Source organism: Lolium perenne, chromosome 6 (genome assembly GCF_019359855.2).
Source record: "Lolium perenne isolate Kyuss_39 chromosome 6, Kyuss_2.0, whole genome shotgun sequence".
Classification (NCBI taxonomy): Eukaryota; Viridiplantae; Streptophyta; class Magnoliopsida; order Poales; family Poaceae; genus Lolium; species Lolium perenne.
The window spans coordinates 114,621,002-114,645,018 of record NC_067249.2 but is presented as its reverse complement, the minus strand read 5'-3'; the positions used below and the strand labels follow the sequence as shown (position 1 = coordinate 114,645,018).

Below are 24,017 nucleotides of genomic sequence, written 5' to 3'. Positions count from 1 at the left end.
GCTGCATGGACTATCTCTGGCTGCGGAATTATTTCGGTTGCGCTTACCGCATGGACTATCTCTGGCTGCGGAATTATTTCGGCTGCGCCTACCGCATGGACTGTCTCTGTCCGCGGAATTATTTCGGCTGCGTCTGCCGCATGGACTATCTCTGGCTGCGGAATTATTTCGGCTGCGCCCGCTGCACGGACTATCTTTGGCCGTGCAACTATTTCTACTGCGCCCGCAGAACTAAGTGTTCCTCTTTCTTTCGTCACACCCGATGATTGGGGAGGCGCCATTACATCGTTACCTCCAGTACTCTCGATTACTCGGTGGATTTATTCTCCCCGAATCAGTGGATTTATTTTCTCCATCATATACAATTACTCGATGGACTTATCTTCTTCGGCTCTGGATATATCTTCTCCCGATGCACTCTCGGGTTGGTGGATTCATCATCTGGAATATTCAATGGATGTCATCTTATTTAATATCGACCTGACGCGGTCCCATCGGGAGCGCTGGAATTACTCAGGGGCTACTGGAATATCTTCGAGCTATTGCGGTCACTCCCATCAGGAGCGCCGGTTCGCTGGAACCCAAGAAGATATGAAGACTATTACTCCCATCGGGAGCGCCGTCCATTGAAGATTTGACTGTGCTCACAGTCCCTTGAAGATTCGACTGGGCTCACAGTCCCTTGAAGATTTGACTATGCACGGTCCCCTGAAGATTATTTCGGGGACATTGCTCTTTTCCTTTGCTATAGATGCCTCAAAGAGTGCCGCAAATAGCAAAGATCATGAAGCAACGAAGACCTTGCTCTTTTCCTTTGCTATAGATGCCTCAAAGAGTGCCGCAAATAGCAAGGATCATGCAGCAACGGAGACCTTGCTCTTTTCCTTTGCTATAGATGCCTCAAAGAGTGCCGCAAATAGCAAGGATCATGCAGCAACGGGGACCTTTCTCTTTTCCTTTGCTATAGATGCCTCAAAGAGTGCCGCAGATAGCAAGGATCATGAAACACGTACGAAAACGACCCACGGTCAAGACTTACAATCGGTTGAAAGCAAAGTTGCGCATACAACAGGTTTAGCAAAACCTGCAACACGAGCTGATCACTCATAATGATTTGCTGACCAACTAGTATACATACATCTAACGGACAATTAAGATTTGCTCCTTCAAAATTTGCCAACGGCATTAACACGGTAAAAGTATATATACATGTATCTACCGAACAAAAGGTCTCGACTATGCAATCCAAACACTTGGATGAAGTAGCCAAAATACCTATTTCGACTTGAGTTTATTCATGGTTGCAAGCATCAGTGCCCACACTCGGGGGCTACTTCCATCGGGAGCGCTGGACGCGCACTCGATAAAAATCATCGGCTCCTATGGGCCATCATCCCAATCATCGGCTCTTCTGGGCTATCATCTGAATCATCGGCTCCTCTGGGCCATCATCCCAATCATCGGCTCTTCTGGGCTATCATCTGAATCATCGGCTCCTCTGGGCTATCATCCCAATCATCGGCTCCTATGGGCCATCATCCCAATCATCGGCTCTTCTGGGATATCATCTGAATCATCGGCTCCTCTGGGCTATCATCCCAATCATCGGCTCCTATGGGCCATCATCCCAATCATCGGCTCTTCTGGGCTATCATCTGAATCATCGGCTCCTATGGGCCAAATCATCAACTCCTCTATCGATGACATCATCAGAGTCATCAGCATCATGTTCTCGGAACTCGAGGATGTGTACGGTATTTAACTTAGCATTTTTTACCCTATACATAACTATTTCATATTTATCTACAGGCTCGGGGGCTACTCCCATCGGGAGCGCTTTTCGCGCACCTAATAAAAAATATGGCAACTTCGCCAACAAAGAAGAATAAAGTTGAAGACATCAGCAATCAAGATCTTCGAGTAGTACAACTTGAGTCTATGCGTGGCTGCAAGCACCCGCCCATAGACTCGGGGGCTACTCCCATCGGGAGCGCTTCGCGCACCCGACAGAAAGCAACTTCGACTCTACATCGAGCGCAAGATTCAGCAGATGATCAAGACATTCGGCAAAGACAACTTTAGTCCCTGCCCGAAGCTTCACTTCGGCCAGACACTCGGGGGCTACTGACGTGGGCATAACCCTTCGGGTACTCAACATTGCCATACCCGGTGCAAACTATGAAGCTGGACCAACACAAGGACTCGACAAGCTGGACCTGCACGCGCCTCAACTTGGACTACAAGGAAAGAAGACTCCAATATGAATCCTACTAGGACTCTTGTAAACCCTAGCTTGGCTGATATATAAAGCCAGGCAGGGGCACCCCTTGGGACACACAATCAGAAACATAATCATAGAGGCGACACGCCTAGAAACCGCAACCCGCGGATTAGAACTAGACTAGATCCAACAACTCCGCCCAAGGCGGCCCCCTGTACTCATATATTCATATACTGGATTGCTAGCAGGACGTAGCGATCCTCCACCGCGGGGACGTGAACCTGGGTACGTCGTGTACCGCCTCGCTCCCGGAACTTCCGTCGTCACCTTTCTCTAAAACCCAAGCCCCTCATGGTGGGCATTGCCGAGGAACCGCCTCGTCAATACCTTTCCAATTTTGAGTACCCCCACAATACCTGATTATGGGTAGGGCGTAACTGGAAGTTTATACATCTAAGTATGGGTTCCCTCTGAACAAGCATCATAGGGGTTATGCCGAGGCTTCCTCCGTTGAAAGTGAAATGATGTGAAATGAGGTGAATGTCCGGCCCAAGCCCTGTGCAGTTCCCAGGCTGACGGTTTGTCTTCACTGGGAGGCCAAGCTCATGGGGAGAGGTACCTATACTAGGGTATGTAAGTGAAAGGTTATGGTTGATGATCCGCGTACTGAGTTACGATGATTCAGGGCTATCCCTGACGGATGTAATCAAATGTTGTGGCACAAGTGTGCAACCTCTGCAGAGTGTAAATCTATTCAAATAGCCATGTCCACGGTTATGGATGGTTGGAAAGGCCATATTGTTCCGTTGGCAGATGTTTTCTTGAAAAGAAAGGATGAATTGAATGGTGACTTGACTTGAATCACAACTGAGTTGTGGGAATGACACTAATGTTCCCACTTGAGTTAGTTAGCATATGATGAGTCCTTTATGAAATGCCTGTGAACTAAAATTGGCTTTATGCAAATAAAACTAGAGCTTAGCACTCCCTTAGTCAAATTGATAATACTTACACTAGTATTAGTTTGCGAGTACTTTAAAGTACTCACGGCTGTGTCCCTGGCTATTCCAATGGCCAGAATATGAAGAAGAACAACAGTACCAAGATGACGGCCAGCAGGACGTCTACGACAACTAGGAATCTTCTGACGTCAAGCGTTGGCCTGTGGATTAGACAGTCCACTTCTATTACGCTTCAGCTATGTATTGTGTTCGTTGATCATTAGATCAACTATTTGTGTAATATTGGATCATGTGATTAGAATTCGTAAGACGATTATGGTTTGTAATGAATGATGACTTATGATATCTACTGTTATGTCTCGCAACGACAATCTTCCTGGGATTGCGATGTATGGCATAATAGGCATCTGGACTTAGAAATCTGGGTGTTGACAGTTATCCATTTGCCTTTCCACATCCATACCTAACACCATATAGAGTTTTTGTTTTGTGTGTGTGTGCATACATATCGTTTGTCCTCCGACTTGAAACACCTTTTCGATTTTGGTCGCAAGTTTTGACACTTTTTGGTAGTTTCTCCCAACCACCCACCACATAGTTCTTGTTTTAGTTGTAATCATCTCTAGTGGAGAAGGGAACCAACTACCGATGACACGTCACCGACATTGGATAGCTACTCAAGCCGTCCACTCCAAGCTCAATGAACTAGAAGCAATAATGGAAGATACCACCCTACGCTATGAAGAACGAGCTCAAGTGCAAAGGAGAGACCTCAACAACCAAGTTCAAGACCTCCATGAGAATATTGACGCTCAAGGCCAAGAGTTGAAAGCAACACTCGCCATACATGGTCAAGAAACAAGAGAAATGAAGACAGCGTTGGACAATATCTTTCACACACTCAACCGGCAAGACAATAGGAGACACCACTCAAGGTCTTCGTGCTCTCAAAGTTCAAGGTCACGAGCTCCTACACCGTCTCATCATGATTCCAATGAAGACCCACGCCACCATAATGTGGATGCTCAAGTGCTTCAACAACAAGCTCAAGAAGCGGAGCAAGCACGACTTCGACTTGTCCAAGAACGTCAACGCCTTGAAGAAGAGCGCCTTCAACAAGAGACTCTCCATGCTCAATTCCAACAAGAGCAAGAACGCCTACGACATGATCAAGAGCTAGTTCGTGCAAGGGAACAAGAGCGGATACACAATGAACAACAAGCACTTGAAGAACAAGAACGACATCGACAAGCACAAGAAGCTCAAGCTAGAAGACAACGCCTTCATGAGGAGGAACAAAGGCAAGCGCGACAAGAGCACCAAATCATCAATGTTGTTCAACCTCAACGTGATGGGGCACCACGCCCTCAAGGTCAAGATAATCGCTGCCATCATGATGATCGACCTCATGGTAGAAGACCACCTCCTCGGGAGAGAAATGAGGGATCAAGTCATCACCAAACATCAAGTGAAGAAAGTGTGATGCCTCGAAAACGCCGCAACAATGATGATCAAGATCAAGGTCATGGAAGACCACCTCCTCGTCAACAAAATAGAAACAACAATAGAGATGCTCAAGGTCCACAACCTCAACCTCAACAACGCCAAGACCATGGTGAAGAAAGACCACCTCCTACACGCAATGACCGTAATGAGGAAGAAATCTTTGGGAAGCTAAATTTCACCATGCCCATGTTCCAAGGAGAGGAAGACCCCGATGCATACTTGTCTTGGGTACTCAAGGTTGACAAAATCTTCCGCATCCCCAACTTCTCCAAAGCAAAGAAGGTGGCCATGGCATCACTTGAGTTTGAGGGATATGCAAATGTTTGGTGGGAAGAAGTAAACAAGAAGCGTGAAAAGGAAGACTTAGAGCCCATTGACACATGGGAAGAGGTGCAAGAAGTCATGCACGAACGCTTCGTGCCCACCCACCACAAACGTGACCTCTTCAACAAGCTAACTCAACTCAAGCAAAGCTTCAAGTCCGTTGAGGAGTATTACAAGGAGATGCACATGACCATGATGAGTGCCAATGTGGATGAGCGAGAAGAACAAACTATGGCAAGATTCTTGAATGGATTGAACATTCCCGTCAAGAGGATAGTGGAATTCTTGCCTTACACAAACATGGTTGAGTTACTTCATCAAGCTACAAGGGCCAAGCGCCAAGTGTGAGAAGACTTAGCAACAGTGCCAAGTCCAAGAACTTCTTCGCCGCAAGAAATGCAACAAATGCCTCTTCAAGCATCAAAAATACAAGTGCTAGTGCCTTCAAGGATCCTCCCAAGCAAACAAAAAGTGCCATCAAAACAACAAGCTTCACGCCGGATCAATCAACTATGTCCTCCAAAGCTTCCACGAGATCTAGTAACATCACTTGCTTCGAGTGTGGTGCACAAGGACATAAATTCTTTGAATGCAAGAACACAAGAGTTATGATAACTCGGGATGATGGAGATGTGGAGTACTTGAGTGAAGGTAAATATGAAGCCTTGGTACAAGCTGCAACCAATTATGAAGATGATGACTTGGAAGACCAAGAGAAAATCCTATGTGTGCATGATGCAAGCCCCTCACTTGTGGTGACCAAAGTGTTGACAACCCATACACTCCCCAATGAAGACCAAAGATACAATATCTTCCAAACAAGAGATAGAATCAATGGCAAGTCAATGAAGGTTATCATCGATGAAGGTAGTTGCCACAATCTTGCAAGCACCAAACTATTCTCCAAGCTCAACCTCACGCTCCGGAAACACCCCCATCCTTACCATGTGCAATGGCTAAGTGACAATGGAAATGTGAAGATACAACACACCATCACAATATCCTTCAAGATCGGCGCCTATGAAGATACCGTTGATTGTGATGTAGTGCCTATGACGGTGTGCCACATGCTACTTGGTCGCCCTTGGCAATATGACAAGAAAGCAAACCATGATGGTTACACAAATGCCTATAGCTTCAAGGCCAACGGCAAGTCCTTCACCCTACGCCCAATGACTCCTAGCCAAGTAATTGAGGACAATGCAAAGGCTTTAGCGAGGGCTAAGGAAGCTACTATCACTAGTGAGATGAGCGGTGAGAGAGTGATCCACCAAAAAGAGAGTGAGCACCACAAGCCATATGTGAGTGACATGAAGAGTGTCCTCATAGCTACCAAAAGTGAGATGAGAGAAGTGCACCACAACCCATCCACCAAATTGCACTATGTGCTCATTTGCAAGGGGCCACCCTCGGAGACTAACAACTTAACAACACTTCCTTCGTCTTTATTGTCTCTTTTGAAGGAGTTCCAAGATGTCTTCCCCGACGAGCTCCCTCGTGGACTACCACCACTTAGAGGAATCGAGCACCGCATCGACCTCATACCCGGCGCCCCTATACCAAACCGTGCCGCCTACCGCACCAACCCTGACGAGACAAAGGAGATTCAACGCCAAATTCAAGATCTCCTCGAAAAAGGGTATGTACGTGAAAGCTTAAGCCCTTGTGCGGTTCCGGTGATTCTCGTTCCTAAACCGGATGAGTCGCAAAGAATGTGTATGGATTGTCGCCCCATCAATGCCATTACAGTTTGATACCGCCATCCCATTCCACGTTTAGATGACATGCTTGATGAATTGAGTGGTGCCACGATTTTATCTAAGATAGATTTGTGTAGTGGCTACCACCAAATCCGCATGGCAATTGGTGATGAATGGAAGACGACATTCAAGACCAAACTTGGTCTCTATGAATGGCTTGTCATGCCATTTGGTCGTTCAAATGCTCCATCAACTTTTATACATCTTATGAATCACATCTTGAGACCTCTCATTGGCACGAGTGTGGTTGTCTACTTTGATGATATTCTCATTTATAGAAAAAATTTTGAGGACCATGTGAAACATGTGAGAGAAGTCTTATGCATCTTGCGCCGCGAAAAGCTCTTTGCAAATCTTCCCAAGTGCACTTATGCACAAAGCAAGTTGGTTTTTCTTGGATGTGTGGTTTCCGCCAATGGTATTGAAGTTGATTCTTTGAAGGTTGAGGCCATCCACAATTGGCCCACTCCTACCAACGTTGGTCAAGTTCGAAGTTTTCATGGATTTGCCGGTTTCTATAGACATTTCGTGAAAGATTTTAGCACCATTGCTTGCCCTTTAAATGAGCTTACTAAAAAGAATGTTCCATTCGTGTGGGGCAAGACCCGACAAAAAGCTTTTGATGAGTTTAAAAAGAAACTCACCGAGGTGTGACGCCCCGAAATCGGTACCATGAGGAATCCAGCGAACCCGCCGAAATCCGCACGATATCGATTCTGGGACGCCCTCCGACACGACGTGCACGACGAAGCACACACGTGATGCCAGAGGAATTACCACGAGTAGTAATATTATAACAGGTTTACAATAGAGCCCACAAGATACATATATTACAACAACGACTCCAACGAGTCAAGGTACAAATATACAATACAAAGATCCAAATCATACAGAAGATCAAATACGTCCGAGTACAGACAAGATACAAATTGGACTAAGAGTCCTGAAGATAACCAGTGGCGTCCATAACCCTGCCCGGCAAAGCCGGAAGGGTAACCTTGCTAACATCGTCATCTTGTACCTGTCGAAGTCGGGCCATCGGTTGCCGACAAAAGGGAGGAAACAGCAGAGAAAAAGAAAAGGCGAGAGTAAGTACCAAGGAACGAACTCCGGCACGTATTTAGCGAGACTAGAAATGGCTATGCTCGCCGGGCGAATATATCACCTGGGGTTATACGATAGGTTTAGCGGCAGCAAAACTATAACCGATAGAGACACGCTACAACATCTGTCTAATCAGAGAAGATAAGAGAGCGCATAAGGTAACAGATAAATACTACACAAACATAACCCAGCCAAATACAGATATCTCCTTCAACAAAGCGAAGAGGCAATGTAAAAGGCACTCAACGGTGAACAAGTTTTATTAGGTATCGGTTGTAGTAATGCTATATTACTACGCAAGTTATTATCATATTATTAACAACAAGTATAAGGTGTAAGTTGTTCTATGATCAAGCTATACAATTCCAAGTCGTCCATAACCGCGGACACGGCTTATCGATAAGATGTACACCCTGCAGGGGTTGCCCAAATGTACCATACGCATGCTCGACCCACTTACGACAGGTGGATGTCTCACAACAAGACCGTTCCCAGTTCAACAAGAAAGTCTAGGGGGGCACCCGACTAAGCTACCCGTGACGAAGTCCGGCCGTACTCCGAAGCGGACTCAGGTTTTGCGTTAACGGCTAGGCGTGCAAACCACATGCTTCGCTAAACGTTCCGTGGGATACAGTACAGAATATAAACACCCGAAGGCAACAGGAAGTAAACACCCGAAGGCAACAGTAAGTAAATCATGGCATACATGACATAGGCAAATAAAACCAAGGTTGTGGCCCCTTTTCAACTGACTTGAGAAAAAGGTAATGGGTGAGGAGGGGTCCCAATAATCGTCCCCACGTATGGGTAGAGCGCTCAATCTCGGAACAGATAACAAGAACTCGGGTCCTAGGGGACATTAGCAAGTCAAAGTTCCGATGCTTTCGCAAAGGGGCTCACAGATGCCTCTGCTTACAATTTTAGTTGTTAACAATTAAGTAAAGCATGTGTATCTCCAACAAACTAATATAACATGTGATAACCTCCCAACAACCCAACATATCCCGATAACAGATCAAGATAAACAACAGAGCCTAAACACGCCTACGACTCACAAGGCTCAAACATCAAGCAACGGCTATGGGTAAGGAATGATACATATAGGATTATTATGGTAAACAAGTGGAATATGACACGTGACTCGATAAGAATCGCAACATAAGGATAGCAGTGCGAGGGAGAGCAAAATATAAAATTGGTGAAGAGAGAGGGCTCGCCTGCGAAAAACTGCAGAAGGACTTGTCGAAGAACTCGTCGTATCTCACAACACCACTTCGCGATCCTATCCGGGAAGAAGAAGATGCTGGAACACACATCGGATGCAAATCTTACTACTATGGTAGAAGAATCGGCATGCTCATGATATGGTATGCATGCATGACATGGCAAACATGATGCGGCGGTGCAACTTATATCCAATTTAAACGGAATCGGAATTCCGACCTACAATTATTAGGTTCGAGTTGTTTATCCACCCCGTATATTAAATGTTCATTAGCATGGCAAAACAAGGCATAGGTGCGCTACACAAAATTTAATGGAACCGGGACGCAATATCAACCCCGCACAATTCCATATTTAGTTATTAGGTGTATCGCTATTTATCCGAACCCACATATGCAATGCGACGCAACATGATATGATTGATGTTGATGCACAAGATAGATGCAACAAGTTATATGGGCATTTATAAAATAGGTTGGTTAGGCTCGGGGGCTCACGGTAACAAGGATGGTCGCCGAATTCGAACGGGAGTGGCGAAAGTTGCCGATGTCTTCGGGTTCGAAGAGGAAGTAGATGAAGATGAAGTAGACGTTCCGGAACAATGATCGTCGGGTTCGCTGCGATTGGGGATGCGGTCGGCGGTGCATGTGCCTGAGAGAAGAAGCATGTATCAAGGACCATACATTCACAAATTGCATCGTTGTAGACCACGCGATTCAATAGAAAACGAGCAGACAACACTGTGAGGATACGTACGAGCCAAAACGACGGCGCAAGAATCCTGTGCACACACACATGACGAGCTCAAAGTGACGGGAACGGAGCGATAGCGAAGAACTTGGTGGCATGGTGGTCTTGAGCAACGGTGATCTTGAGCAGCTGAACGGGATGCAGTGGTGCCCGTAGGTAGAGGACGACGAGGCCGAACCAGGGCGCCACGGTCGACGAGAGGAAACTGAGCATGAGGCGTGCACGCGCACATACGGCAGGATCCCGATTGGCTGCTCACGTGGTGGAGAGACTCGAGCGCAGAGGACACGCAGGAGGTGCTCGCGGCGGGAAACAGACGAGCTCAACGTGCAGGGGAATAAGGGGCGCGCGTGGAGGTGTACGACGCCACGCAGGCGACGAAGAGGACGGGCGGCCAAGACGGCGAGAAGCAGCGCTGGCCTGCCCGCGCGAGGAACCGCGGGACGGCAGCAGGCAGCGGACGAGCGAGGATGCGTGGCCCTTGGAGTTGAAGACGTCCGTGACCGGGAGGAGGAGGCGGCTCGCGGCGGCACTCTGCTGCAAGCTACTGAGAGCATCTCCACTCGCGTCCCCCAAAGCGTCCCCCAAAGGAATTTGGGCGCGCCGGACAGAAAATGTGTTCCAGCCGCATCCCCCAAAGCCCATTTTTGTCCGGCGCGCCCCCAAACGGTGTCCGGCGCCCCGAGCCCGTCCCCGTCCCACAGGGGACGCACCGGGGACGCACCGGGGACGCCGGACACAACGAAAAGCGAGACGGGGAGTGGCGGGGCCGACTCGTCAGCGGCACAATAAATTTTTAACCTAACCGTCGCCTACCTCGCGACGAAAGTTATTGGCGGTGCAGTTCCCGCAGCGACGCAGCGACGCGTCCCGTCGCGCCTAGCTCTGCGTGCCGGCGTTAATGCGCGCCACCGCTCCCCGCCTCCCTCCGGCCTATAAAAGGCCGCCTCTCATCGTCCCTCTCACACACAAACCCTAGTGCCTCTCTCCCAAACCCTTGCCGCCACCATCTCAACAAGACTCGACGCTATGTCCGGTAGAGGCGGGAGGCCGACCTCGCGGCCGTGGTCGTGGTCGTGGTCGTGGTCGTGGCCGCGGCAGAGCTGAACGCTCGCCGTCGCCTTCCACACCGCCGGCTTCATCATCGTCGGAGATGGACGTGGAGCCGGACGTGCGGTTCGGTTCGTCCTCGTCCTCAAGGGCGACCCGCGCCGCATCCAGAGGCTGCCGGACTCCTTCGCCGACTACGTCGCTGGCGACGATCGCCCGTGCACGATGCATCTGCGGGAGGCTGCGTGCGGCTACTACCGGTGGATCGTCGACGTGATCTACGACGTGCGCGGCAAGATGTACCTCAACATCGGCTGGGAGAAGTTCGCGCGGCACCACAGCCTCCAAGCCGGCTTCATCCTCCTATTCTCCTACTTCGGCGACAGGGACATGAGCGTCAAGGTCTTCGACGAGACGCGGTGCCGCCGGGACTACCACGGCGACATCACCGACGAGGAGGACGACTGAGTGTTCTTTCTTCGCAGCGAACACGTGCACGGAGGTTTCTGTCTGTTCGCCTCATCGGTAGAACCAACAAGGGCACCATCCTCCCGCTGGATTTTCCAGTTTAGGTGACTGGGTGTGCCCTCGAGTGTTCTTTCTTAGCAGCGAACACAGGAAACCTTCGATGCACGGCCTAGTTAGGTTTAGTTTCTTTGCAAAATTTTATATTTGTGTCCACGACGGTTCAAACTATGTATTAGTTTGTGGAAAACCACGTTCTCAATTATGTATTAGTTTGTGGAAAACCACGTTCCCAATTATGTATTAGTTTGTGGAAAACCACGTTCCAAATTATGTATTAGTTTGTGGAAATTGAAATAAAAATGCCAAAAAAAAGTAATTTAAATGTTTGGGGGCGGCGTTTGGGGGACGCGGCTGGGGAGCGACGTCCCCCAAAGACGGCACAAACGAAACACGTCCCCCAAACGCTCAATCCGGCGCGGTTTAGGGGACGCTTTGGGGGACGCGGATGGAGATGCTCTGAGGCGGTCACGCGTGGTGCGGCGTCGACCGGCAACTGGAAGAGGAGAGGCGCAACGAGGGGAGGAGGCACGCGGCCGGGCGAGGAAGCAGGGCGGCGCGCCGGGGACGGGAGGATGAAGGCGCGGGCGCGGGGAAGAGCAGAGCTCGCGCGAGGGGTGGCGCGGCACGCGCAGAGGCGGGGGAGGCGAGGGCGCGCGCTCGCGATGGGAGAGGCGGTACTGCAGGCGGGGCCCAGGGCGGCGGCGGCCGGAGAAAGGCTGGCGACAGCCGGACAAGGGCGAAGCGGGCTGCTACCGTCGAAGAACGTGAGGCGGGGTCGAGCGGGGTCGTGTTTGGGTCTGAGTCAAGGCAGAGACGAGAGGAGAGGTGGAAGGATTGATTCGGAAAAAAGAAAAAGAACAGGGGGGTGAGAGAAGGCTGGCGGCAGGGGTGGGAGTGGAAGATTGCCAGGGGAGGGGTTTCGCCGGCTGGGTCGGTTGGGCTGCCTGGGGCCGACTTGGGCCTGGCTAGCCTAGCCAGTTCTCTCCCTTTTTTTTAATTGAAAACTGTTTTCTGTTTTATTTTTCTGATTGGTTTTAAAAGCTTTAAAAATAGTTTTGGTACCATAAAATTACAAGAAAAATATGGATTTACTTTTGGGATGAAAAGGAGAGAAAACTTTTCGCAATAAAATAATGTTGGGAACAAAATATGCATGATGCTATGGTTATGCATAAAAGAAAAGGCACAAACAAACCTAATAGGGGTACTACCCGGGGCCGTTACACGAGGCACCACTTCTTGTTCTTCCGAACTTTGCCAAAACTTTTGAGATTGAATACGATGCAAGTGGACTCGGTATTGGTGGAGTCCTTATGCAAGATGGAAAACCCATGGCATACTATAGCGAGAAGTTGGATGGCGCACGTCTCAACTATCCAATATATGACAAGGAACTTTATGCTTTGGTTCGTGTTCTTGAATTTTGGCAACATTATCTTTGGCCAAAAGAGTTTATTATTCACTCCGACCATGAGTCTTTGAAGTATTTGAAAATCCAACACAATTTGAACAAAAGACATGCAAAATCGGTTGAGTTCATTGAGTCCTTTCCATATGTAATCAAATACAAGAAGGGCACAGACAATGTAGTTGCGGATGCTCTTTCCCGCAATCTCACCCTTGTACTCACTCGTTTGGATTTTCATGTTTTGGGTCTTAATGAAATCAAAGATCTGTATGCCTCCGATACCTTCTTTGGCCCAATCTTTGCAAAGTGTTCTAGTGATAAGGGCATCGATGATTTCTATTTGCACCAAGGATTCTTGTTCAAGGGCAACAAACTTTGTATTCCCATGTCTTCGCTTCGCCTTATGCTCTTACAAGAATCGCATGGTGGTGGTTTTATGGGACACTTTGGACAAGATAAGACATATGCAATACTTTCAACTCACTACTATTGGCCAAGAATGTACCGCGACATGGAACGCCTTTGCCGACGGTGTACAACATGCTTACAAGCTAAGTCCACTTCCAACCCCTATGGCGTTTATACACTGTTGCCTATTTCTTATGCTCCTTGGTCCGATATAAGCATGGACTTTGTACTAGGATTGCCTCGAACCAAATATGGTCATGATTCAATTTTTGTAGTGGTTCATAGATTCTCTAAAATGGCTCATTTTATACCATGCTCCCGAACGGATGATGCTTCACATATTGCCTCCTTGTTTTTTAGGGAAATTGTGAGATTCCACGTGATAAGGGCTAAGCCCAAGGGTGTGCCCGATCTTCACGGATTTGGGTGTAATTCATGGGGGAGGTGGAAGAACGCGATGAACACGAAGAACGCGAGGGGGAATCGTGGGATACAAACTCACACTCACACACAAATCGGTTTGTCCTCGTTGGCCCGAACCACCAACTTGATAGAAGTTGCAGGAAAAGACCTTTCGGTAGAAGTCCCGCAAAAAGATCGACGAATCGAAATCCTATAGAGGTAGAAGGGTGAAAATACCAAAATCGATAGAAGTGCAAGCAAAAGACCCAAAGGTAGAAGTGCAAGCAAAAGACCAAGATTGGAAGAAGTCACCAAAGATATACAATAGGATTCGATAAGGAGCCCGGGTGGTACAAGATCTAGGATCTATGATAGGGTTTCCCTCAAGGGGAAAGAGCAAAGCTCAGGTTTAATTTCACATCAAGTCTAATCTCAGATCTGAACCAACAAGGCTATTTATAGTTGGTGGGGAGATGGGGTAAGTTACATGCTGAAAAGTGATGTTCGTACTGAAAGTCGAGTAGGCGGAAGTTCCGGTCGTCCTGGGCGGAAGTTCCGGCTGGATTCCCTTCACTTGGGGCTGGACAACATCTTGGCGGCATCTGGGCGGAAGTTCCGGTCCTGGAGGGCGGAAGTTCCGGTCGGGGCGGAAGTTCCGACCAACTTCCGGCCTAGTTCCGAAAACGGCCGATTTCCTTGCAGTATCATCCAGGGGTGTTTTGGCGCGTTTTCGGAACAAGGGCGGAACTTGGGCGGAAGTTCCGGTCGCTCGGGGCGGAAGTTCCGGCTGGATGCTTCTTCCTGGGCGCTGGAGGGCATCTGGGAGGCATCTGGCCGGAAGTTCCGGTCCTGGGGGGCGGAAGTTCCGGCTGGAGCGTTGGGACTCCATCTTCTTCATTTCCAGCTCCCTCTTGATGTCTACGCACACTCCTTTTCCTGTAGACAGTGTTGGGCCTCCAAGAGCAGAGGTTTGTAGAACAGCAGCAAGTTTTCCCTTAAGTGGATCACCCAAGGTTTATCGAACTCAGGGAGGAAGAGGTCAAAGATATCCCTCTCAAGCAACCCTGCGATCACAATGCAAGAAGTCTCTTGTGTCCCCAACACACCTAATACACTTGTCAGATGTATAGGTGCACTAGTTCGGCGAAGAGATAGTGAAATACATGTGGTATGAATGTATATGAGCAGTAGTAACGGCACCAGAAAATAGCTTGCTGCTACAACTGGCGTGTGGTTGATGGTGGTAATATTGCAGCAAGACAGACAGATGCAAAGCATGTAAACAAGCGATGATTGCAGTATTTGGAAACAAGGCCTAGGGATTATACTTTCACTAGTGGACACTCTCAACATTGATCACATAATAAAACCACTCTACACTCTATTGTTGGATGATGAACACCACTAATTGTGTAGGGCTACAAGAGCACCTCAATGACGGAGTTAACAAGCTCCACAACATTCGATATTCATATTTAAATAACCTTAGAGTGCATGATAGATCATTGCAATTACACCAAGTACTAACATAGCATGCACACTGTCACCATCACACTATGAAGGAGGCATAGATCACATCAATACTATCATAGCAATAATTAACTTCATAATCTACAAGAGATTACAATCATAACCTACGCCAAGTACTACACGATGCACACACTGTCACCATTACACCGTGGAGGAGGAATAGAGTACTTTAATAATATCACTAGAGTAACATAGATGAATAGTGATACAAAACTCATATGAATCTCAATCATGTAAGGCAGCTCATGAGATCGTTGTATTGAAGTACATAGGAGAGAGATTAACCACATAGCTACCGGTACAGCCCTTAGCCTCGATGGAGAACTACTCCCTCCTCATGGGAGACAGCAGCGGTGATGGAGATGGCGGTGGTGTCGATGGAGGAGCCTTCCGGGGGCACTTCCCCGTCCCGGCGGCGTGCCGGAACAGAGACTCCTGTCCCCTAGATCTTGGCTTCGCGATGGCGGCGGCTCTGGAAGGTTTCTCGTACCGTGGCTTTTCCGTATCGAAGATTTAGGTCAGGGACCTTTAAATAGGCGAAGAGGCGGAGTCGGAAGGTCGACGAGGCGGTGACACACTAGGGGGGCGCGGCCCACCCCCTGGCCGCGCCAGCCTATCATCTGGGGCCCACAGGGCCCTCCTCTGGTGGCTCTCGGGTGTTCTGGAAGCTTCGTGCAATTATAAGATGTTGGGCGTTGATTTCGTCCAATTCCGAGAATATTTCCTTACTAGGATTTCTGAAACCAAAAACAGCAGAAAACAGGAACTGGCACTTCGGCATCTCGTCAATAGGTTAGTTCCGGAAAACGCATAAAATCATCATAAAGTGTGAACAAAACATGTAGGTATTGTCATAAAACAAGCATGGAACATAAGAAATTATCGATACGTCGGAGACGTATCAGCATCCCCAAGCTTAGTTCCTACTCGTCTCGAGTAGGTAAACGATAACAAAGATAATTTCTGAAGTGACATGCTACCAACATGATCTTAATCATACTATTGTAAAGCATATGAGATGAATGCAGAAATTCAAAGCAATGGTAAAGACAATGGTTAAACAATTGAATCATATAGCAAAGACTTTTCATGAATAGTACTTTCAAGACAAGCATCAATAAGTCTTGCATAAGAGTTAACTCATAAAGCAATAGATTTATAGTAAAGGTATTGAGGCAACACAAAGGAAGATTAAGTTTCAGCGGTTGCTTTCAACTTGTAACATGTATATCTCATGGATATTGTCAACATAAAGTAATATAATAAGTGCAATATGCAAGTATGTAGGAATCCATGCACAGTTAACACAAGTGTTTGCTTCTTGAGGTGGAGAGAAATAGGTGAACTGACTCAACATAAAAGTAGAAGAAAGGCCCTTCGCAGAGGGAAGCATTGATTGCTATATTTGTGCTAGAGCTTTGGTTTTGAAAACAAGAAACAATTTTGTCAACGGTAGTAATAAAGCATATGTATCATGTAAATTATATCCTACAAGTTGCAAGCCTCATGCATAGTATACCAATAGTGCCCGCACCTTGTCCTAATTAGCTCGGATTACCTGGATTATCATCGCAATACATATGTTTTAACCAAGTGTCACAAAGGGGTACCTCTATGCCGCCTGTACAAAGGTCTAAGGAGAAAGCTCGCATTGGATTTCTCGCTTTTGATTATTCTCAACTTAGACATCCATAACGGGACAACATAGACAACAGATAATGGACTCCTCTTTTATGCATAAGCATTCAACAAATGATATTCTCACAAGAGATTGAGGATTGTTGTCCAAAACTGAAACTTCCACCATGGATCATGGCTTTAGTTAGCGGCCCAATGTTCTTCTCTAACAATATGCATGCTCAAACCATTCAACTCATGGTACATCGCCCTTACATCAAACAAGACGAACATGCATAGCAACTCACATGATATTCAACAAAGTGTTGATGGCGTCCCCAGGAACATGGTTATCGCTCAACAAGCAACTTACAAGAGATAAGATGCATAAGTACATATTCAATACCACAATAGTTTTTAGGCTATTTGTCCCATGAGCTATATATTGCAAAGATAAAGAATGGAAATTTTAAAGGTAGCACTCAAGCAATTTACTTTGGAATGGCGGAGAAATACCATGTAGTGGGTAGGTATGGTGGACACAAATGGCATAGTGGTTGGCTCAAGGATTTTGGATGCATGAGAAGTAATCCCTCTCAATACAAGGCTAAGGCTAGCAAGGTTGTTTGAAGCAAACACAAGTATGAACTAGTACAGCAAAACTCACATAAAAGACATATTGCAAGCATTATAAGACTCTACACTGTCTTCCTTGTTGTTCAAACACTTTACTAGAAAATATCTAGACCTTAGAGAGACCAATCATGCAAACCAAATTTTAGCAAGCTCTATGTATTTCTTCACTAATAGGTGCAAAGTATATGATGCAAGAGCTTAAACATGAACACAACAATTGCCAAGTATCAAGTTATTCAAGACATCATACCAATTACTACATGTAGCATTTCCCGTTTCCAACCATATAACAATTAATGAAGCAGTTTCAACCTTCGCCATGAAAATTAAAAGCTAAGAACACATGTGTTCATATGAACCAGCGGAGCGTGTCTCTCTCCCACACAAGCATTTATTCAAACAAAAACAAAAACATACAGACGCTCCAAGTAAAGCACATAAGATGTGACCGAATAAAAATATAGTTTCAAGGGAGGAACCTGATAATTTGTCGATGAAGAAGGGGATGCCTTGGGCATCCCCAAGCTTAGATGCTTGAGTCTTCTTGAAATATGCAGGGATGAACCACCGGGGCATCCCCAAGCTTAGACTTTTCACTCTTCTTGGTCACACTATATCATCCTCCTCTCTTGACCCTTGAAAACTTCCTCCACACCAAACTCGAAACAAACTCATTAGAGGGTTAGTGCATAATCAAAAATTCACATGTTCAGAGGTGACACAATCATTCTTAACACTTCTGGACATTGCCCAAAGCTACTGAAAGTTAATGGAACAAAGAAATCCATCTAACATAGCAAAAGAGGCAATGCGAAATAAAAGGCAGAATCTGTCAAAACAGAACAGTCCGTAAAGACGAATTTCTAAGAGGAACCAGACTTGCTCAAATGAAAATGCTCAAATTGAATGAAAGTTGCGTACATATCTGAGGATCACTCACAAAAATTGGCAGATTTTTCTGAGTTACCTACAGAGAATTCTGCCCAAATTCGTTACAGCAAGAAATATGTTTCTGCGCAGTAATCCAAATCTAGTATCAACCTTACTATCAAAGACTTTACTTGGCACAACAATGCAATAAAATAAAGATAAGGAGAGGTTGCTATAGTAGTAACAACTTCCACGACTCAAATATAAAAAAAAGTGCAGAAGTAAAATAAACACATGGGTTATCTCCCAAGAAGTTCTTTCTTTATAGCCATTAAGATGGGCTCAGCAGATTTAACGATGCACTCGCAAGAAATAGTATTTGAAGCAAAAGAGAGCATCAAGAGGCAAATTCAAAACAAATTTAAGCCTAACATGCTTCCTATGAAAAGGAATCTTGTAAATAAACAAGTTCATGAAGAGCAAAGTAACAAGCATAGGAAGATAGAACAAGTGTAGCTTCAAAAATTTCAGCACATAGAGAGGTGTTTTAGTAACATGAAAATTTCTACAACCATATTTTCCTCTCTCATAATAACTTTTAGTAGCATCATGAGCAAACTCAACAATATAACTATCACATAAAGCATTCTTATCATGAGTCTCATGCATAAGATTATTACTCTCCACATAAGCATAATCAATTTTATTAGTAATAGTGGGAGCAAATTCAACAAAGTAGCTATCATTATTATTCTCATCAAGTGTAGGAGGCATATTGTAATCATAATCAAATTTATCCTCCATAACAGGCGGCACCAAAAGACCACTATCATTATAATCATCATAAATAGGAGGCAAAGTATCATCAAAGTAAATTTTCTCCTCCATGCTTGGGGGACTAAAAAGATCATGCTCATCAAAACCAGCTTCCCCAAGCTTAGAATTTTCCATATCATTAGCAACAATGGTGTTCAAAGTGTTCATACTAATATGTTCCATGGGTTTTTTAATTTTCGCATCAAACCATCCATGTCTTAACTCAGGAAATAATTTTAAAAGCTCATTGTTGCTTTCCATTATGCCGAACTAGTGTAAAACAAGAAACAAAAAGATACAACTGCAGGATCTAAAGGAAATAGCTTCGAGTACTTACAACAGCGCCGGAAAATAGCTTAGTAGCCGAGATCCGGAGTGTGAGTACCTTTTACCTTTCCTCCCCGGCAACGGCGTCAGAAAATAGCTTGATGTCTACGCACACTCCTTTTCCTGTAGACAATGTTGGGCCTCCAAGAGCAGAGGTTTGTAGAACAGCAGCAAGTTTTCCCTTAAATGGATCACCCAAGGTTTATCGAACTCAGGGAGGAAGAGGTCAAAGATATCCCTCTCAAGCAACCCTGCGATCACAATGCAAGAAGTCTCTTGTGTCCCCAACACACCTAATACACTTGATGTATAGGTGCACTAGTTCGGCGAAGAGATAGTGAAATACAGGTGGTATAAATGTATATGAGCAGTAGTAACGACACCAGAAAATAGCTTGCTGCTACAACTGGCGTGTGGTTGATGGTGGTAATATTGCAGGCAGTACAGATGCAGTAAAACAGTAAACAAGCGATGATTGCAGTATTTGGAAACAAGGCCTAGGGATTATACTTTCACTAGTGGACACTCTCAACATTGATCACATAATAAAACCACTCTACACTCTATTGTTGGATGATGAACACCACTAATTGTGTAGGGCTACAAGAGCACCTCAATGCCGGAGTTAACAAGCCCCACAACATTCGATATTCATATTTAAATAACCTTAGAGTGCATGATAGATCATTGCAATTACACCAAGTACTAACATAGCATGCACACTGTCACCATCACACTATGAAGGAGGCATAGATCACATCAATACTATCATAGCAATAATTAACTTCATAATCTACAAGAGATTACAATCATAACCTACGCCAAGTACTACACGATGCACACACTGTCACCATTACACCGTGGAGGAGGAATAGAGTACTTCAATAACATCACTAGAGTAACATAGATGAATAGTGATACAAAACTCATATGAATCTCAATCATGTAAGGCAGCTCATGAGATCATTGTATTGAAGTACATAGGAGAGAGATTAACCACATAGCTACCGGTACAGCCCTTAGCCTCGATGGAGAACTACTCCCTCCTCATGGGAGACAGCAGCGGTGATGGAGATGGCGGTGGTGTCGATGGAGGAGCCTTCCGGGGGCACTTCCCCGTCCCGGTGGCGTGCCAGAACAGAGACTCCTGTCCCCCAGATCTTGGCTGCGCGATGGCGGCGGCTCTGGAAGGTTTCTCGTACCGTGGCTTTTCCGTATCGAAGATTTAGGTCAGGGACCTTTAAATAGGCGAAGAGGCAGCGTCGGAAGGTCGACGAGGCGGTGACACACTAGGGGGGCGCGGCCCACCCCCTGGCCACGCCAGCCTATCATCTGGGGCCCACAGGGCCCTCCTCTGGTGGCTCTCGGGTGTTCTGGAAGCTTCGTGCAATTATAAGATGCTGGGCGTTGATTTCGTCCAATTCCGAGAATATTTCCTTACTAGGATTTCTGAAACCAAAAACAGCAGAAAACAGGAACTGGCACTTCGGCATCTCGTCAATAGGTTAGTTTCGGAAAATGCGTAAAATCATCATAAAGTGTGAACAAAACATGTAGGTATTGTCATAAAACAAGCATGGAACATAAGAAATTATCGATACGTCGGAGACGTATCACCTCTCCATCGGCTCGGTCTCCATGGCTTGTGTCTTGGTCGATGTACCTGATTGAACATAGGGTATTTCCATGAAGTAGCATGCCATCCAACGAAGTATCAAATGCATACGTGGAAAGGAGAGAATTCACCTCTTGGTGTATGGCTTGGGCTCGAGCTCGTGTCATTGGGCCACGAGGAGGGCTTGACGGTCTTGAGGAGGAGGTGTCCAAAGGCCACCCCGTATCACCACGGTTTACCAAGAAGCATTGTCTCGGACCGAGATGTCAAATTCATGAGCTACCTTTGGAAGACACTAATGGCCAAGTTCAACGTCAAGTTTTTGTTCTCATCATCCTCACATCCACAAACCGATGGGCAAACCGAAGAGGTAAACCGAAGCCTCTCCACACTATTACGAGTCCTTGTCAAGAAGAATTTGAGATCATGGGAAGATTGCATCCCGCATGCGGAGTTCACCTACAACCGCGCCAAGCACTCTACAAAAATGAAAAGTCCCTTCATGGTCGTCTATGGGTTTGAACCACCCACGGTGATCGACCTTCCTCCTCTTCCGTTACATGAGCAAGTAAACATGAACATCGACAAGCGAGCCCACTACATGAAGAAGCTACATGAAGATACAAGGGCAACAATCGAGCAACAAGTCCTTCGTCAAGCAACTAAACTCAACATGAAGAAGAAAAAAAGGATTTTCAATGAAGGAGACCTAGTGTGGATACACCTTCGCAAATACCACTTTCCTCAAGAACGAAACTCCAAGCTCAAGCCCCGAGGCGATGGTCCCTTCAAGGTCCTCAAGCGCATCAACAACAACGCCTACGTCATCGACATACCAACATCCAAGTACTTGGTGAGCAACACATTCAATGTGTCCGACCTCTCACCCTATCATGGCGATGAGGAGATCATAGAGTCGAGGACGACTCTCTCGCAAGGGGGGGAGATGATACGGGGTGGCTTTTGGACACCGCCTCCTCAAGAACGATAAGCCCTCCTCGTGGCCTAATGATATGAGCTCGGGCCAAAGCCATACACCAAGAGGTGAATTCACTCCTTTCCACGTATACATCGAACACCTCTTTGGATGGAATGCTACCTCATGCAAATGTTGTATGTGTCATCAGGTACAAAGCTCACCACGAAACTGAAGAAGAATAAACTTCATGGTTCACGGGAGAAGAGGAGGGACTGCTGCCCACGGAGGAGACGCTCCAGGGCCGGCACTGCCGCCACCTACAGACCGGCACTACCGCCCAGAGCACCCCGGCACTGCCAGCCGAAACAACCCGGCACTGCCGATCAGAGCACCCCGGCACTGCCGGTCCAGGCAGCCCGGCACTGCCGGCCTATCGCCTTCGACGCCAAGATCCGCCCCAGGCCGGCACTGCCGCCCCGGGACCACCGGCACTGCTGGCCCCCCGAAGTCAATTGCATCTGGACCGTTCGTTTGAATCCTGTGGCTGTGTACTTTTCGCAAATGACTAAGTTACCCATCCCCAGATCTAGGCTATATATATGTTTGTGCCAGCCACGAATTAGGGTTAGATTAGAACCAAGAAGAACTTGAGCTTTGCTCTTACCCCTTGAGGGAAACCCTACCATAGATCCTAGATCTTGTGTCACTCGATTTCCTTGTCGAACCTTTGTGATCTCTTTGGTGATTTCTATCAATCGTTGTTCTTTTGCTTGCACTTCTACCTTTTGGGTCTTTTGCTTGCACTTCTATCAACCTTGGTCTTTTCACCCTTCTAGATCTCTCGGGTTCGATTCGTCGATCTCTTTGCGGGACTTCTACCGGAAGGTCTTTTCCTGCAACCTCTATCGAGTTGGTGGTTCGGGCCAACAAGGACAACCCGATTTGTGTGCGTGTGTGAGTTTGTATCCCGCGTTTCCCCTCGTGTTCTTCCACCTCCCCCACGAAATCCACCCAAATCCGTGAAGATCGGGCACACCCTTGGGCTTAGCCCTTATCAAAACTAATGTAGCTAGAATTTTTTTTTTGCTCCCCTTCCAATTCTTTACTTGCGGCCAAAACTTATCTCATGGAAATTTTTCTACAGCACATGATGAAATTAGAAGGCAACAACTATTAAGGAAAAAAATAGGAAAACCTTAGTCTACACGGACTCTACCGCGACAGAGCAATAGCACCAAATCCGTGTCGCGGTAGGAAACAGGGTATATGGCAGATGCGGGTGTATATGGTAGGTGTATATGGCGATGGTGGAAGTATATGGCAGGTGTATATGGAGATGTATATATGGCGATGACGGAAGTATGTGGCGGTGTATATGGCGATGATGACGGTAATCTGTGTATAGTGCGAGTGGTGGCGGCGGCGTGACTAATATGACCAGAACTCGAACCTCTAAAGGAACTAGACGCTAAGACCAGCAACTCGACACGAAGATGCAGACACAAATTCAACTATGCAAAACTGAAAAGGCAATGCAAAGACGTGGCAGGGGGTTTATGGGACGATGATCTAAAACCCTAACAGTATTTTGGCTTTTTCGTGGTTTATGGGTATGATGGCAGATGCAATTTACACTACGAAAATAGTAAAATCTCACCGATCAACCTGAAATCTGATACCACTTGATAGGGCAAAGGTGGCCGATCTTTTGATGAGAGTATGATACCGTCGATTTGTTGGTGGAGTTCGTGCTTGACGATCCGACTACACGTGCAAAGCTCGTGCGCCAATGCAATCGCTAGGATAATCTCCGGGAGTTACTTATCTTGCGGATGCACGATCAGCCTGCCAGCGAGGGTCTTAATTCCTATCTGAAATCGAGAACAAATAAGAACTAATGATGCAATCAGAATATTGTGGATATAGATGAAAACTTTATTGAAAATGTGGGATTCCGAATAGTCGGTCTTGTTCTGGGTGTTGGCCTCAAAAGAAGTACACGAGAGTTGCAGCAATGGCTAACTTTTAGTCTAATCAAAA

General features: G+C 46.5%; 1 long non-coding RNA gene across 1 annotated transcript in view; it reads right to left on the bottom strand.

Moving 5' to 3' along the window:
* Positions 1 to 7,574: 7,574 nt before the first annotated feature.
* Positions 7,575 to 24,017, bottom strand: part of LOC139832014 (uncharacterized) — a 76,987-nt gene continuing 60,544 nt past the window's right edge. Inside the window, exon 2 of the long non-coding RNA XR_011746467.1 lies at positions 7,575 to 7,794. This is a non-coding gene — a long non-coding RNA (uncharacterized lncRNA). The remainder of the gene's footprint in view (positions 7,795 to 24,017) is intronic.